Below are 18,088 nucleotides of genomic sequence, written 5' to 3' on the forward strand. Positions count from 1 at the left end.
ATATTTATTGAACTAACATAATTCTTACATAAAATATATGTGCTTCAATGATTAGGAGACAGAAGAAAATAAAGGTGATTACAAGCAGCAAAATGTAAATAGTAGATATAGTTCTACCATGGTGCTAAACAATTGTATATATGCAGGCAAATAAACAAGGCAGCAATCCACCGTACTCCTACAATGCTGACCCTACTCTGAGTGTGTGTATGTGTAAAGACAACAATCCCCCAAGGGACGATCCAATCCCATTACCTGATGGGAGAGAATAAAGGAGCCCATCTTGGTCACAAACGGGACACCTTTCACAAGATGTCAGACCGCTGCATGGGGATTTCTCAGCATGCAAGGATCCTCAATGTCAGCAGAAGTACCTCCTCTACTAATCTACTGTGATGCTTATCTTTTATAATAGGAAGCTGTCTTGTAATGTACGCTTAGAATAGTGATGTTATGAATATATAGATAGCCTAGATAGATAGTGGATGAAGCTAGTGATGACATTTGTATGTAGTGTGAAACAAGACCTTGTACATGATGTTCAGGGTGTTGTGATAATGTTGTGTGAAGCTAGATGTAAAAACAAGTTTAGTTTCAGAAAAACGAATGCAAAATTGCAGTGCCTGCAAATGTGTCGAAGGTCATAGTGGAGATGGTTTTTGTGAGGACAGTGTAAGAAATGAGCTTCTTCACTGCATGGGCTTAACTCAGGAATATAACAGAGGACAATCTCTCTCTCTCTCTCTCTCTCTCTTTCTCTCTCTCTCTCTCTCTCTCTCTCTCTATATATATATATATATATATATATATATATATATATATATATATATATATATATATATATATATATATATATATATATATATATATATTCACTGAAAAAACCATAGGTTATAGACCATATATAGTTAGGGATTAGCATTTACAAAACCTTAATTTACTCGCACAAAACCATAGAAATTCGCATATATAGTTAGATGCAATAACTATATATCGCGCACCCGCAATCCACTGCTGATGATGTCACATATTACATCATTCATGACATGGTCAGTGACATCACTGATGACATCACTGATGACAACATCCAGTGACTGTATGTTTCAGTAAAGTCAAAATATGTCTTACATATTGAAGAATGAGTGGATGTATAAGTGTTTGGATGAAGGATTTAGTAGGTGCATGACTGACTGTATGAGAGAATGATTAAATGTGTCTCACTGAGTGCATGGGTTAGTGACTAAACAGTCTTAATTTGGCATCATTATTTCTGTAGTTCTGTAAACTGCTGCATGTGTTAATCAGTAGCTATATGAGTAACTATATGGGTTATTGATTGGTTGCCCAAATATTTGTATGGGAGAGTGAGTGTGTGTGTGCGGGTGGCTGGGAGGTATGTGACTCTGTGCATAGATGTGTGAGCAGTTGATTCAGTAGATGTATGGGTTCAAAAGTGCATGTGGAAACAGCTGTATGGGCGGTTGACTGTCTGCATGAGTGTATTGGTGAGTGATTGGATTTCTCAGTGCTACATGTCAAAGTAAGTACATATGTAAAACACAGTACATGTAAGAGTTGACATATATAAATAACTGTGCATAAGAGCCAGTGAATGTGGGAGTGGCTGTATGGATCGTTGTGAACGTGTATCAGTGATTGTATAAGAAAGTAAATATGTGTTACTATATGTTTGATTAAGTAAGGTGTGTATAACTGTATAGTTGAGGAAATGGAGGAGTGATTGATTCTTTTCATGACTGACTAGATGTATGAGTAACTCCATGGATGAGTGACAATCTGTGAGTGTCTGTTTACACTGAGTGTATCTAAGGTTATATTAGAGTCTGAAGAGGTTCATCGTATTATCACATGAATGATATCATCAGTAATGTGATCAGTAATGTCAAATGAGATGTTATCAGTGATATCATCAGTGATGTCATTTGAGATGTCATCAGTGATGTCATCAGTGATGTCATTTGAGATGTCATCAGTGATGTCATTTGAGATGTCATCAGTGATGTTTTCAGTGATGTCACTGACCATGTCATGAATGATGTAATATGTGACATCATCAGCAGTGGATTGCGGGTGCGCGATATATAGTTATTGCATCTAACTATATATGCGAATTTCTATGGTTTTGTGCGAGTAAATTAAGGTTTTGTAAATGCTAATCCCTAACTATATATGGTCTATAACCTATGGTTTTTTCAGTGAATTTCAATGGTTTTTTAATAGCAAATATCAAAAGCTGTAAAATGTATTCCTATTCTAATTCAAAAATATATTTCATATTTTATTTTTTAAGCAAAGACCCAGATGCATTTACAGTTTATCACTAACAATGTTCCAGGCTAATGTATTTTCACGGGAAATTAACAACTGTCCTGCAAGTAAAATATTCCTATTTCGTGAAAAAGGGCGTTTCTTCGTCCCATGAGGGAGCCGTTGAGCAAAAGAGACTCGGCCTGCTGTCTTAGTCGCTGATAGGCCTGATTATCAGATTTTTATCGATCACTTTATGTTACAACAGTGGAAAACAAAACAGCCCTTGCCCATTTATTTTTACAGCATTCCTGCGTATTATACCCTACCCCCATTCAGTATTTTGCCTATTACCATAGTAGTAGTTTATGGAACACTTACGTCAGCACATAGGTTAAAAGTTCACCACAATATGTTGCTAATGAGTGAGCTTCAGCATTATACTTCAAATTATAAATATCATTTCTATTGATGACTGCTACTCCCACAAAAAAACAGACGTATGTACTTTTTTAATTAACTTTTATTAAAACAATAACTGGAACTATAACTAAAAGATAACACTACAATAAATAACTAGAACTATAAGTAACAAAACAATATAATAAACAACATATAATATGGAGTCCAAAATAAGTATTGTAGTTAATCTGCAAAACAAAAAGAAAATTAGTGTTTAAAATTAGATTGAAGTGACTAAATGAGATCAAACATCACAAGTCAAAGTAAAACTTGACAATATTTATATTTGTTTAAATCTTCGCAGTGTGCCTGAAACGCTTCCACTGGCATTCATCATGCAGACTTTGGTCCACCCTCTTTATCAATTTTTGCAGTTTGAGATATAACGTCCTACATGTGTCATTCATCTCCTACTTTCTCCTTTCAAACTCTCTTGTAAAGACCTTAACAACAAATAAAGGGAACATTTTCTGCATATTTTTAATAAAGCATTTGACACAATGACCGTATTTATTGAATGTTTTGAAATTAATTTTCACAAGTCTTAAAAAAGGTGAATGCAAGAAAAGTTACTTGCCGCATATGCAAGACTGCTTTCAAGAGGAGACCCCAATAAAAAGGACTTGTGTGGAACTGCAAGTATGCTGAAGCAGTTGCAGACTAAGAATCCGGTCAACTTTGCAAGGGAAGAGTTAACGAGATTGAGAGCGGCTCCTTCTGCTTCATGAGAAGGCCCGAGTACCAGTGGAGCAACACCGTCAACCTCTAGAGCACAGCCTAATATTTGTCCCCAATTTGAAACCCTTTAAGAGAAAAAGTAAGAAGGTTGGGAGCTTTGTATGCCATCCTAATATCTAATTATCCATAGTTATACAGAGATCCGCCCTGTATCAGACTCATCCTGTTAAACAGAAACTTTAGCATGAAACACACTTGAAAAGGAAGGGAAATAAATCGAACAAAATCAGTAGGCCACTGATGAGTTTTTGACTTCGCTAGAAATAAGAAACATGAAAGTGGTGAAAGAAGCCAAGCTTGACGTTACGACAGCCACGAAGTAGCTAACCTCCGCCACCCCCCCACTGCTCCAAGCATGTCTGTCCCACCGCCCGCCACGCCCAATAACGGTAACATGAAATAGATACAAATCAGCAGATACCTACCCCCATTCCGGAAACTCCCGAAGTGCAACAGGTCCACGGTTACGCCCATCCGGAAGATGAGGCCTCGACACGTGCAGGGCGGGGCCCGACTAGCCGCCAAACGCCGGAGAAGTCGTGGGATGGTCGGCCCGGAATGTGCTGGTCCTCCCTTTCTCTTCTGGCGCCCTGCAGGCCACGGGGGGGGGATGTCTTGCCTCTGCCTCCGACCCCCCCCCTCTTATCGCCTGGTCCAGACATCACGGATATCAACGCCAGGTGTCGGCGTGGGGCCAGGTGTCGGCGTGGGGTGCACCAGGAGAGGAGCCGAGGCCGACGGGATCTTCTTTCTTCAATAATGGCTGCAACAACACTGGGGGGGATGTCTTGCACATGCCACCGACCCCCCCCTCCCCTTGTATCTCCTGGTCTGGCCCCGGCGTGATATGACCTCCCCGTTCGGGCCTGAAGCGGCGCCCTGCAGGCCACGGGGGGATGTCTTGCCTCTGCCTCCGACCCCCCCCCCTCTTATCGCCTGGTCCGGACATCACAGATATCAACGCCAGGTGTCGGCGTAGGGTGCGCTGGGAGGGAGAGGCGGCGCGAATGAGCCTCTCCCACCCCCACAGGTGGGGGCCCCTCAGCTGCACCCCCAACGCTCCACTCACCCAACAAAAGGGTTCCTCCACTCTTGTGATGCAGCGGCGCTGCACTCACCCGACAAAAGGTCTCATCCACTATTGCGAGGCACTGATGCTCCGCTCACCCAGCGGGGGTCTCGTCCACTGTTGCGGTGCAACGACGCTTCTAGTTTCCTGCGACCAGAAACGTTCTCCTCAACTTTGAAGATTCTATAAGAGCCACGGGGGCCCCCGACCCCCGATGGGGAATGACTGCCATGATCACCCACGGAACGACCACGACGTAGCGGTGGGACGTCGGCGCGCTCATGCCGGCGCTGGCCTCAGTCTTGAAATCACCAAAATCCTGCAAGACTACCAACTTGATCAGTTCCGGTGGGACACCAGTATGACCCGGTAGGAGAGATTGTTGCCTCCCACCCCACTTTGATTGATGGTTCATGTCGGCAGTCCCCTCTGCTACCCTTCAACGAAAACTTTTGGACTGCCGAAAGAGGTCCCGTTCCAACCACGAGTTGGTGGAGACATTTTGACTATACTTGGACCTTCCTGACGTCATCCCAAAATGGCGCCGGTACAAATGAAACTCTCAACTCCTTGTTGTGCCCCGATTGCTCAGCCTTGATATCATGAGATATGTATGCAGTTTTTAGCACATGAATTGATATGGGATAAGACTGATTATATGTTCGGACAATGAATTGATCCAGGATGGGTATTAATTATACGTTCGAACAATGAATTGACATGGGACGGGTACTGATTACACGTTCGAACAATGAATTGATATTAAGTTCTAATGCATCATTGATTACTGTATTTATTGAAGGTTCGAATTGTCGACACTTTTGGTACTTGCTCACAATGAATTATCGATATGATTTTGTTGCACTTGTCGCACTTTTTACTATGAAATCAACGACCACTAACTCTCTGTTATGTTTTCCACAAATAAATACCCCCCCATTTACAGTTCCAGCCTGCTCCGTGGCCGGCCCACGGGGTTGTAGGCCCGTATTTGGGCACCAACATTTTTATTAAAGGTTTTTGAAAAAGCAAACGTAGTTGTAACGCGTAGATTGGTAAGTTTCGAATAAATGGCCACTGTTTCCGATTTAAAAAAAAAATAAAATAAAAAGCAGGTGAAATGAAGCAGCTCAATTAGTTAAGGGTTAAAAAGTATAGTACGCAGAAACATTGAAAATATGAATGGTCCAGGTTTGTTGTGTGTTTTTCATTTTTGTACAGCATAAAGCAATCGATAAAGATCCTGGTATTTAGCCTCTACTTTATATGCTACCTGTATCAGGGAAGTTGTTTTAAATGCCCCTAAGCCACCCCGAACGAATGTCACCTGGCCCCCCTAGTACGAACGAAAACGACCCCGTACCACTGAGGGTTATCTCTCTTCCTCAAAAATGACAAAAATTACTTTCTAGGACGTTTTGGACATTGATGATTTTCATATGATCTATTTATTAAAGTAATACTCATCTCTCCGCATGAAATTAATTTTCCACATGCTACACAAGTCAATCTCATCTGCCTAAAGTTCTTTTACAGATTTGGGACCGTTTCCCTTGCCTCTGACTCACTTATTGCTAAGTCATTGGTGGATGTTTTTGCCGGTCGGGGATTATCCACCAAATCTCGAAGTTGTGCTTTTGAATAATTAAGAGGGTGCCACCTCTCCATGTGCCGATGCATGGTATGATTACCATAGCTATATTTTTTTCCGGTCCCTCTCAAGAGTTTTTTTTTTGCAGATGAGGCAGGTAACAAACCTGGCATTAACTTTCTTTTCATGAGAAGGAAAAGAAAAAAATTGCTAGATAAAATTCACTTTCACATGGGACGTTCTTGGCATTTCTTTCAGAAACTTTTACATCACTGTGTCATTTCTTTGTCTATCCTGGTTAAAGCAATGTCATGTAAATAGTTCTTTAAAAAGTTTATTTTTAACGTGTTTACTTTGTTGGAGCGTTGTATATATTTATAAGTTATTAAAGTGTTATAATACTACTACTTTGTTGGAGTGCTATATATTTTTAATGTGACACATAATTGTGAAGACTTTGATGTACAAAATGGCATCCCTGGAATCTTCCACTTCAGGCTCGGTCCCACACACCCTTACAGTGAGAATCCCCTCCCCAATCACAATACAGGATCGTTATCAGATAGTAGGAACGCGTGTGGTGTGACGGATCTCATGAGGTGGGGGCCTTGATCTACTGTAACTCCTTTGAACAGGGGTGATTCTTTACATTTGGGGCCATAAACTACATCAGCAGGGCTAGGTGATAGCCTGGGACCGGCCTGGACAATCGGACACAGAGGAAGAGGAGTGTCAGAGGGTGCGGTAGTAAATAGGGTGAAAGGGTGGTGTCGGGCGGGCACAGGGTGTGATTCTCAGGGAAGAGCAGCGCAGATGGGGGGAGGTTTATGGCCCATGCATGAGACAGAGAGCGGGGGTGACCAGTGCGTGGGGGAGATGCTTGTGAGGGTGGGGAGCCATGCTGAGGATCGGGGGCGTGCAGAGAGTGGGTCTGGTCAAGGCATCTAAAATGGCTGCCGTGCACGACAAAAGTGTGGCATTGGAAAAAAGGCAAGATGGCGCAGACAATGTTTATCAATACGGATTAATTTATAACAATTATTTTTAACAATATATTTACTCGCAGTGTCAAAATGGCGGTCAACACTTCCTGATTTCCTTCGAATCGAACGTTAACAGAAGTCAAGCGGCAAAAAAAAAAAAAAAAAACGCTCACGCGCAACCGCCGGAAGACAAGTATCAGCATATATGAGCCTCCTCAACCACCCTCGGAAAACATAGGGGGTCAGGATACATCTCCCATACCCCCTTATACCCAATACTCACATTGCTTTTCCTCCATCTTGTAATTTAATTAAATCGAAACACAAAATGACAAAATTCCCGTTTCGCTACCAGTTTGCGACCCGGTTCGCGAACCGAGAAGCGCTTCTACCGCGAAAAATCAAATTTTCTTTTTTTGCCCCACGGGACCCTTTAATAACCCCAACATCATTCCTTGGGGGTCAAGAGAAGTCTACCTTGCCCCCTTTCATTAAATTCCCCCTTCGTTTTTCTCCTCCTCTTGTCTCTCGATCCTACCGAGAGACAAGATGGCGGCCGCTCTGGACTGTTTAGAATGTTGACAGACACCGGAGAGCCAATCAGCTTCGCTACGCAAAGTTCCGTTACGTGAAAAGTACGCGATCTGGAGCGCTATCCGGGACGCTGTCACAGATATATCTGTTTTTTTAAACGTTAATTTCTCAAAATCCACTGGAGCACATATATTGAGACCCAGCAAAGGCACATCGGGCTAACAGTCCCTACAATTTTGCCAAGTTTCGTGTAAATCCATTCAGCCGTTCGAGCTAAAAGTGAGGCCAAACGCCCTATGGAAAAATGAATGGGAAAAACGCGTTTTAGGACCCCCCTTTTTTCTCGGCCCCCCCTTGAGGAAACCCCCCCAAATTTTCAAGGGCTGCTCAGAAACAAAATGTGCCATTTTCCTGAAAATTTCAGCCGATTCTGTCCACAAACGCAAAAGTTATTAGACATAGAATTTTCAAAAGTTCCATAGAGAAAAAATCCTAACTATATATACCTACTGGCGACCGCCAGTAGGTAATATATATATATATATATATATATATATATATATATATATATATATATATATATATATATATATATATATATATATATTCACTGAAAAAAACAAAGGTTTCACACCAGTTATAGTTAGGAATCAGCATTTAAAAAACCTATTAAATTCACCGAAAAAACCATAGGTTTCACACCAGTTATAGTTAGCTAGAAATTTTACTGACAGAAAACCATTGAAATTCCACGTTATAGTTAGTTGGACTCACTATAACTTGCGCGCCTGCAATGCACTGCTGATGACGTCACATATTACATCACTCATGACATGGTCAGTGACATCACTCATGACATCACTGATGACACCATCCAGTGAATGTGTGTCTTTCTGAAAAATAAATATGTTTTATTTATGTATATGTAAAGGTCGATGGAAGAATAAATGTTTAAATAAGTGTCTAAATGGATGTTTTTTAAAAAAAAAATTGATTGGTTAACTGGCTTATTAAGTGTATCTTAGTGAATACATATATTAGCGAGTAATGTTTAAATATTTAAATATATGTATCAGTGTTTCACTTTGTGTATAAGTGGCTGCATGGGTTGATGAGTACCTACATGTGTGTGTATATGGGTTATTAGATTTTTTTAGTATCAGTATGAGTGTCTGTATGGTTTGGTGGGGGTATTACTTAGCACATAGATGCATCGATGACTGACTCACTGTTTGCATGTGTTTTGAAGACAGCATATGTGTAGGATTGTAAGGGTGGATGAGTGTGTATATGTGTGTGTTAGTGAGTGAATGACTGTCTCACTAGTGTCTTTATCAATAACGACATATGTTTTAATCTAGTATATGTGAGTATTGATGTATATAAGTGAGTATATGTGAGAGTGAGAGATTGTAAGAGTTCCTGTTTAAATAAGTATGTGTTTCTATAAGTGTTTGTTTAAGAGAGTAAGTATGTGTAAGTTTACTTAGAAGTAAGGTGGTAGTGTGTGTATAGTTGTATATGCAAATAAATGGATGTTCAATAGTTTATTTGCATGTGTGAGTATGTGTGTGAGTAACTTTTGGATGACTGTCGGTGTGTAACAGGATGTATAGGTGATTCACTACATATGATGAGTGAGTATATGTATGAGTGACTATATAGAACTGTTGGTGAATGAGTGAATGTGTATATAGATGGTGGAATTACTGAATTGGTTGTTGTAACCGGTATGGGCATCTCCATTTTTTTGAAAATGTTAGTTTCTTTTTTTGAATATGTGTTTCAAGGGTTACATTACACTGAAAGGAGGTCTGTCACTCTGTCACAAGGATGGTGTCATCAGTGATGTCATGAGTGATGTCACTGACCATGTCATGAGTGATGTAATATGTGACGTCATCAGCAGTGCATTGCAGGTGCGCAAGTTATAGTGAGTCCAACTAACTATAACGTGGGAATTTCAAAGGTTTTATGTCAGTTAAATTTCTAGCTAACTATAACTGGTGTGAAACCTATGGTTTTTTCAGTGAATTTAATAGGTTTTTTTAAATGCTAATTCCTAACTATAACTGGTGTGAAATCTATGTTTTTTTCAGTGAATTTCATAGGTTTTTAAAATGCTAATTCCTAACTATAACTGGTGTGAAACCTATGGTTTTTTTCAGTGAATTTAATAGGTTTTTTAAATGCTAATTCCTAACTATAACTGGTGTGAAACCTATGGTTTTTTCAGTGAATTTCATAGGTTTTTAAAATGCTAATTCCTAACCATAACTGGTGTGAAACCTATGGTTTTTTCAGTGAATTTCAAAGGTTTTTTAATAGCAAATTTCTATAGCTATGAAATGTAATATTTTTAAAAATAATGAATCCTATATTGTATATTTATGGAATACTATTTTTTTTATGTATATTCATATTTTTTATTTTTTTTATTTTTTTTGCTCTGGAGCGCTTCCGGTGCGCGTACCGGGGCGCTCACCGGTGAGCGCAGTATTCCGGCGCGCCCCGGTGCGTGTACCGGGGCGCGTCCCGGTAGCGCACCCACAAAAAAAGAAAAAAAAATTATGAAAGAGTGAGCATGAAGAAAAGGGACAGAGTGGTGTTAACACAGAGGGAATGTGTAATAGATAGTAAGACAGAGGAAAGGTGTTAGAGGAAGTAACTGAGAAAAGGAAAGACCTGGGAAGTAACAGAGAGAAAGGACAGAGAGAGTAAAGGAAGGAGTGATAGAAAGGGATTGAGTGAACCAGAAAAAAAAGGTAAGTGAGGGAGTGTAGGTGAGCAGGGAGACTGAAAGAAGTTTAATGTGGTAGGAAAGTAAGGAAAAGAGAGGTAAACATGGAGGATAAGAATAAGTGAGGGAAGCAGAGCAAGGAAACAGGGGTGAGGTAGGGTGAGAGAAAAGTAGTGAGGTTAAAGCAAAGGGTGATGACAAACTACATTTTTTTAGTCACACTTACCATATAATTAATGTAAACTTAATTGCATGTTTAAACTACACTTTGTATCTATGAAAGACAAAAGAAAAAAGAAGTTATAATTAGTAAAATATATATTTTAAAATATAAGAGACAGGTCAAGAGGTAAAAAATCATAAAAGTGTACTAAGAAATAAAGCAAGAGTGAAGGATAAAGAAACGGAAATAAAGTAATGTAGAAGGACAAAAAGAGGGAAAAAGAAATAGGAGAGCAAATTACTGAAGGTAAGTAAGATACTAAAAGAATGTGAGATACCAAAACTGAATCAGGAAAGAGGAGTAAGTAAAAGGGGAATGAGTGAAAGGGAAAGGAGTCTGATTGAGGATCCATTTACAAGAAAGAGGACTGGAAGATGACTGAGTGAGTGAAGGGGAGTCACAGAGTGAAGGGATGAAGGGAGTGAGGTTAATATAAAAGGATAGAGGGAAAAGGAGTGAGGAAGTAAGTACACAGAAGGACCAAGGGAAGGACTGAGTGAAGTGCAGTACAATGAGTGAAGAAAGGAAAAAGAGTAAAGGAGCAAAAGAAGGAAAGAAAGGGGAAGAGAACTAAAGCAGTGGTACTGAGAGAATGTGAGAAAGCTGAAAAGTGGTGCAAGGGAGAGAGGAAATGCAGACAGTTGAAATGGGATTGAGGGGTTGTGAAAGAAGTGGAGTAAAGGAACAGCGATGAAACAAAGTGAGAGAAAGGCAAAGTAAGTGAGTAAAGAGAGCTAAAAAAGGGTGGAAAAAGGAAAGTGAGTGTGAGACAATGGGAATACAATGTAAATTACACAATACAAACTATAGAATAACTGGTACAACATGTTAGATAGTTTATTTTGGCTGTTCTCAGAATATATTGAATTTCACTAAAAACAGTGAGTTCAAACTATTCATCATATGACAGCGGGAAAAAAACACAATCTAAAAGATTGTGTTTTAAAAAACCCATATAAACTTACAAATCATATATGTACACTAATCTTTCATTCACTTACTTTTCCTTGAGGCCAAATAATAGATCTGAAGGTCCTTTTTGTTGGAAAATACTCTGCTGTTCTTTTAAATTTCCATTTCATCGACTTTCTATAAAAAAAGATCTAAGAACATCTGAAATAATTCTCAACATTTTCATTTTCCTCCTTGTGTTAAGTTATGACTCATTGCTCATACCTTCAACTTTCCTTAATGCCAAATAGTGTCAGATATATGAGTATATTTTTAAATTTCTCTAATTAAACTCTGAAATTACCGTTTACCCGAAGTTTTGAAAGAAAAGCTCATATGACATTTTCACAATGTTTAAATATTCATATTCCCTTTTTTGATCACTCATGTTCAACATTTCCCATAATACTGATATCACTTAATATGAGATCCAATTACAGTACCTATATGAGAACTGGATTTTTTATATTATGTTGATCACTTTTACTCACAAAATAATTTTAAACATTAGACTAACTTTTATTAACTGCTCCCGTCTTCATAGGCCAATTACCTTTACTTAAATTTTGGTTCTAAAAACACTAGGTAAGAATTTTTTAAGTCAAAAGGCAAACGTTTATAAGTCAAATGAGAATCATTGCAGTAAGTCTAACCTTTTTGACATTTTAAATAAGCTGTATAATGCCCTGATGTTGTCAAAGGACCGTCATGATAAATAATAGCTACAGTTGCAAAGGTTCTTCTTGAAATTGATAACTGAGAAGCCACAACATTTTTGATACAAGTTGTCAATTTAGTTCCATCAGGTCTACATCGTTGGAAAACTAAAATGACATACTGACCATAAGTTTGTATAAATAATGCGGACAGCATTGAACACTTACATTGGGTACACACCATATTATGATCAGCTGCTTTAACTAGATTATTAAATGACACTGATTTGCAGTCTGGTAAAGTCAAATATAAAAATCTTTCAGTGTCTATTCTAGTAGTACTTGATAACCTACAATTGTCGCAGTCATGCTGCCATTGATAAGAAAGGCTAAAAAGATTTTCTACATCTACACCTTCATCTTCTAAAACACCAAACATATACATTAAAAATTCCTGACAATCCTGCTGAATGTTCTGGGAAAATTTATCTTGACCAGAACATATGTCTAAAATATTTCGAATTTCTGTTACACTTTCTATTTTTGCTCTATCACTGCTACATTTCTCAAACACAGAATTCAATAAACCGCACAATCTTCGATCCCGATTTTCAACAATCTGTTCTTGTAAAGTTTGAAGAAAAAAAACAACATTAACCACTACATTAGCATAGCAGTTGACACCAGAACTGTTTTCAAACTGAAATCCAACAATATTTTCATCAGAATCCTTTTTCTTTCTGTTTTCAATTACATTTTCATCTACTTTTTGTCTTTTTGCTACTACCTCACTGCAATTATTCTCATTTCTTTTTTTTCGGCCTACCACACATTTTTCAAACAGAGGATATTGTGGCAAATGTGGACCATACTCTCTTCTTAACCTATTGTATTCTTTAACACAATCCAGATCTGCACAAATCTTTGTCTCATCACACTTAATCAAGTACAATCCTGATAAAGTTCTGACTCGTGATAATGCCACATATGCCATACCCTCTTTAAACACAGAACTTCCAATGTTCAACAAAGCACTATCTACACTTAAACCTTGAGATTTATGAATTGTCACTGCATATGCCAAACAAACAGGAAACTGTTTTCGGCGAACATATAAGTCTTTTACAAGCAAAAATCTAGCAGAACAACGACTGATTTGTTGTACTTGCTCAATGCCATCCAATTTAATTTTTAAAAATTCAATTCCATCTCTATTTCTATAATTCACAAAATCAACAACATGACCCATTGCTCCATTTACCAGACCTCTTTCAACATTTAAATTCCTTCTCAAAATAATACGACAATTAAAACACACATTCAGAGTCTTTTCAAAACCAGCTGTTTTAGATATACTTTTCTCTAATGAATCCAATTTTGATTTCAAATTTTCTGACAAAATAATTGTTGCTCCCATATGCTAAATTTTATCTATTGCTTCTAGTTTCACAATCTTTTCATTTTCTAACTTTAACATTTGTTGTTGAAGATGGAACATTCTTGCAGAGTTGGCATCAAACATATTCCAGATTTGTTCTCAGTAATTTTCTAAAAAATATTCTCTGGAAGAATATTTTCATTTGGATACAAATTTGAAAATATTCGTGCATGTAAAGCTTCTTTCCCATGCTCGCTTACCTTTCAGATTCTTATATCTTGTAGAATTTTTTTATAATCTTCATCCTTTGCCTGTCGCATATTTTGAAACAGTTCTGCATATTTGAAATTTAACCATATATTAACGTTTCCAATGCTTCCAAGGGACTTCCTGGTATCTTCATGTGTAAGCATTTTAAACACTGGTTGTCCTTTTACTGGAGTCAACTGCAATAGATCTCCAAAAACAATAATGTGTTTTCCTCCAAATAACACATCATACTCTGTTCTAAGAATTTCTTGCATTCTCAAATGCACAAAAGCAAGCATTAGATTTGAGACCATGCTTACTTCATCAATGATAAGAAGTTTCATTTTCCTCAGGACTCTGGGGATTCAGAACACGCATCTCCAGATAACTTGTTGTAATGCAATTTATTATCATGCTCAACTGGCAGCATAAGTAAACGATGTAGAGTAATCCCTTTAATGTTATGTGCTGCCAGTCCAGTGGGAGCAGTTACAACACAAGACAGCGGTGATTCAGTCCTTTTCTGCAGACAAGTTGCAATTGCTTTAATCAGAAAACTTTTTCCTGTTCCCGCTTCTCCACTTATGTACAGTCGGACAGGTTTAAATGATGTACATGAGCACTCTTTTTTCTCATGTCTGAATCCATGTTCAATCTGTTCTGTGACTTCGTCATATATCTTTTTCTGCTCAACGTTTAGTTGCTTTACCAAATCTTCTAAGTTAACTACATCCACTTGAGCTTGTTCCATAGCTCTTTCCACCTCATCCATGGCAGTGGCAGCTTCATTTTGGATAATTGGTCCTCCTAGGGGATCCTGACTCAATGAAGTAGAACTCTGACTGTCTTGAGAACTGTCTCTAGCAATCTCTTCAGCAATTGTGGCTTCTTGCTGTATTTCTTCGTTCAACATTTGCAGATAATTTGGATAAACAGAACATTCCATGGTATACTTGGTTGCATTAAAAGAATCTTCGTAACAGAGAAAATCTCCAAGTAGTTCCTCTACTGTACGCCATGGCTTAAAGAGTTGCAAAAGAGCTAAATAGTAAAATTCTCTTTTGTCTGGAGATTCGCAACTCAATTTTCGATGATTAATCAAATGTCCTTTTCTCTGCTTCACTAGACATCCTTCATACCCAATGACACCATATTTTCCATTATTGATATCTTCTGTGATGTTCCTCTTATAACTATAGTTTTGCAGAACTTCATACAAACAAGTGTTCTCAAGGTGAGTACTTCTATTTGGATAGTATGTATCCAACATGTTTGTCTTCAAAATATCTGTACTGTTTGGTTCTTTCTCCGCCAAATACTCAATTTCTTGTACAGATTTCAAAACTCGGTTTCGTGTTGCAGCTAGACCTAGACTCACCGAAATGATTGTTCTAGATTTGGCATAGAGACTTGCTGATGATAACCGATCAGAACATTCATATGCTCCAATTTCCCGATGCGATAACATCTTCAGACTGAAACTGTATCATTTTTTACTTACACTCTTTTCATGTGAAATGTCCTCCCACATTTCCTTCAGTTCTGTCTTTTCTTTTTTTGTGATGTAAGACGTAACATATCGAGCCACGGCAATAGAGTTGTTAGCAACGAACTGAATATCCATTTAAGCATGCCACATGGGCAAAATCACTGGGTTGTAGTCGTTAATATACTTGGACTCTTCGTTTCTTTTTAAATTGTATGTATTTTTTGGTGATTTCCTCGTCACAGTATGTCGCAGAGAAGACATCAAATTATTTACTCTTCCTTTAGAAATCACTGGTTGTGGAAACGCGAAACGACATTTTGTGTAGAACTTGTCCTTGTTTCTGAATTTTCGACGACAGTACTTTCCACAACGATGGGATTGAAAGCGTAAAACTTGTTGCCTTAAATTGTTTTCTTCAGTAGTTTTCGGAACAGCACATGTTGAATACTCTTCAATGAAACTCATCACTGTGTCATCCGAATCAGTTCCAAATTTGGGTGCATCTTTAATCCATAACAACACATGTATGTGAGGAGCACCTCTCGCTTGATACTCCTTCCTCCAAAAGAAATCCAAAACCTCTCCAAGGGAAGGATTTTTTTTGTTGGTAATAAAAGACATCATAGCTTCAAATCTATGATTGAAATATCTGCATACATTGACTGGATCCAAAGAACACAGTTCTCAAGGTGTTTTGAATTCTATATTTTGTATGTTTCCATTTGCCTCTCGTAGAAATTGAAGTAAGTCGTCCCATGCATACTCAGCACAGCTAAGAGTGAGGAACCATGTAGGAGTTCCTAAGTTTCTTAGCATACATTTCAATTCCCCATGACGACGGAACCAATACTCGTTTGTACCACGCTGACAAGCCATGAGATTGATTAGCTGAGATTCCAAAATACTGTCTTGCACATTGACTTTCTCCATAAAGTCCCTCGCCGAAACATTTTGCAGATGTGCTCCACTTTTCAGTATATGGTTCACTGCATAAGAAAGCCCAGACAAGTCACTTTCATACAGTAGATGAAACAAATACGGAATGCATTGACGAAACCTTGGATCTTCAGCATATAATCTTAAAGTCCGGTATTCAGATGCAGAAATTTGAACAGGTCGATCGTCATATCGTCCACCTCGACATGTTGGAAATAACTGTGGAAAACATAGAGCTTCCAAACTTTCTTCCCATACACTAATGGGACTTCCTTTTTGCTGCTTTCATTTGAAACAAGTCAATTGCATTCCCCATTACTTCATTGGAATGCAAAGGATGAACAGTATAATGTTCATATATTTCTTCACTTCTAGACATATCAACGTTTTCAATTTGGCCAACTGAACAATCACTATCTTCTTCTGTAGCTGTTTCTTCTACTCCAACACATACATGTTTGTAGTACTCATTGTTTTTGACCAAATACAACGTTGCCTTTTTGACTTTCCTAACATCCACTAAATCTTGCCAGATTTTCTTACTCTTTGTCGGAACTCCATTAACTAGAATAACCAGAGGATCCTCTTCTACTCTTTCTACACCAATTGTATCAATATTTTTCTTGACATCTAGAGGCAAATAAACAACTCTTCCCTTTAATCCTCTTTGTAAATCTGAAGGAGGCAATTTCCCTATCTTAGGCTCCATGCGAACAATAGCCTGAAAAGGATGGACACATTGAATCAAAATAGATTCATAAGTATTTAAATCCATCAATTCAGAAGGAATATCTACCAACTGAAGATTATTATGAACAGCTCTAGCAGGCATTCTGTTTACATTTAATTTTTTAAAACAATAATTACAAATACGCTGATCAGAACTCAAATCAAAAGAATTCTCCACCAACAAATAAGTTACAAAATCCTGCTATTCACTATTGTTTTCCATTTCACTTTTTGCATATAAATCAACTAATCTAGTCCGAATCTTATAATGAGTCCGTCGACAACACACACAAGTAAAATTAGGCCTTTCACTTGATTTCACCTTAAACTTGGTAATCTCCTTGTCAAACTTTTCTGTACTTAAAATCTGTACATTGTCTTCCACATTACCATCTATTACTATATCCATTACTACACTATCCTCTTTGTCCCCAAAATACCAAAACTCAATTTCTTCACAAATACTCTTCACATCTAATTCAGATCCATGCAAAAGAGCACGGTTTAACTGTTTAAGCTTAAGTGCTGGACTTTTTGCATAATACAACCTTCTCACTAATTTCCTCACTTTATTATGATGCACTGCTAACATCCTAAAATGATGAAAAACACTCTGACATACTTTTCTAGAAAGACAAGCCAGTGAATGCCCATGCAAACCTGTGTTTTCTCTCACTCTGCAAGTATCTAACTCTTGCAAGATCTTCATTTTCTGTTTTACACTTTTCTTACTATATGTACATAAGAAATTTCAAAGCAAATCGATTGAATCCTGTCGCACACTACAAATACTACTACACTTCCATGTGTACACTGGACCCTTAGTACGTCTCCCTAAAACCTCATCAGCTAACACCTCTTCTGCATCTCTGGAAACAAGTTTCTAATTTTTCCATCAGACAACCGTCTTTCACCTCATATGCTCGACCACTGGTGCCAACTGCATGCACCAAATCATTCTCCTGAAAGTAACTCTCCTCATTAAAAAATGGCTCAGAACTTGAACTATGCATCTATTCTCCTGAAAATACTTCACAAAAAATAGTCCGATTAATTATTCTTTTCCATCTACTGTTCGATTTGAAAACATCA

This window comes from Lissotriton vulgaris, chromosome 10, assembly GCF_964263255.1.
Source record: "Lissotriton vulgaris chromosome 10, aLisVul1.2, whole genome shotgun sequence".
Lineage (NCBI taxonomy): Eukaryota > Metazoa > Chordata > Amphibia > Caudata > Salamandridae > Lissotriton > Lissotriton vulgaris.